Raw genomic sequence first — 1082 nt, 5'->3', positions numbered from 1 at the left:
GGTTTGAGTGAGGACTAGTATGCCAGTCGGCTGCACCAGACTCCAATCTGATCTGACGAGGTTTCTACAGCTGGATGCCCTTCCTTACACGTAGTGGGTGCTATTTATGTGCCACCAACATGGAAGCCAGTCAGGCAGCACTGGCATTGGCCCATGCTTCAATGGTGCTTTTTACGTGCCACCAATACGAGTGCCAGTCAGGTGGCACTGGCATCAGCCACTATTATGACTTCACTTGACTGAACAGGTCTTCTCAAGCACAACATGTTGCCCAGAGGTTCAAGGCTAATTTTAAATGGGCTGGTTATGCAACAGTGGTGTCAGTCACAGTCCAAGAGTGGCTGTATGGTAAGAAGCTTGCTTCCCAACAACATGGTTCTGGGTTCAGTCCCACTGTGTGGCACCTTGGTCAAGTATTGTCTACTGTAGCCCTGGGCTGACTAAAGCCTTGTGAGTGGATTTGGGAGATGGAAAATTGAAAGAAGCCTGTTGTGTATATGTGTGTGTGTGTGTGTGTAGTATGTATTTGTGTATCTGTGTTTGTCCCCCACCATCGCTTGACAACCGATGTTGGTGTGTTTATGTCCCTGTAACTTACCAGTTCAGCAAAAAGACCGATAGAATAAGTACTAGGCTTACAGAGAATAAGTCCTGGGGTTGATTTGTTTCACTATCTATCTATCTTTCAATCTTTCTATCTATGTTCTAGCTGACATGTGATCTACTGTGGCAGGGTATTTTCCAGCCAATCTTGACTCACAAGGTGCACAAAAGTAAACAATCAAGGTGCTATGCAGAATGAGTTACTAATTGCAACTCATGATTATGAATATTACATTTTTGCTACAAGAAAAATGCAAGTCATATTCTGGCTTTAAAAATCCATTTTGTCATGGTCACTGACAAAACAAGTTAACTTGTCATCAATGGTCTTACTTGTCTGATGAGTCAACACCCACCACGTATCTATCTATCTGTCTGTCCGTCTGTTTATGTATACATGTACGTATGTATCTATTGATATACATACATATATATATATATACATATATATATACCAACATACATATATATATATATAT

Source organism: Octopus bimaculoides, chromosome 18 (genome assembly GCF_001194135.2).
Source record: "Octopus bimaculoides isolate UCB-OBI-ISO-001 chromosome 18, ASM119413v2, whole genome shotgun sequence".
Lineage (NCBI taxonomy): Eukaryota > Metazoa > Mollusca > Cephalopoda > Octopoda > Octopodidae > Octopus > Octopus bimaculoides.
This window is presented reverse-complemented; position numbering follows the sequence as displayed.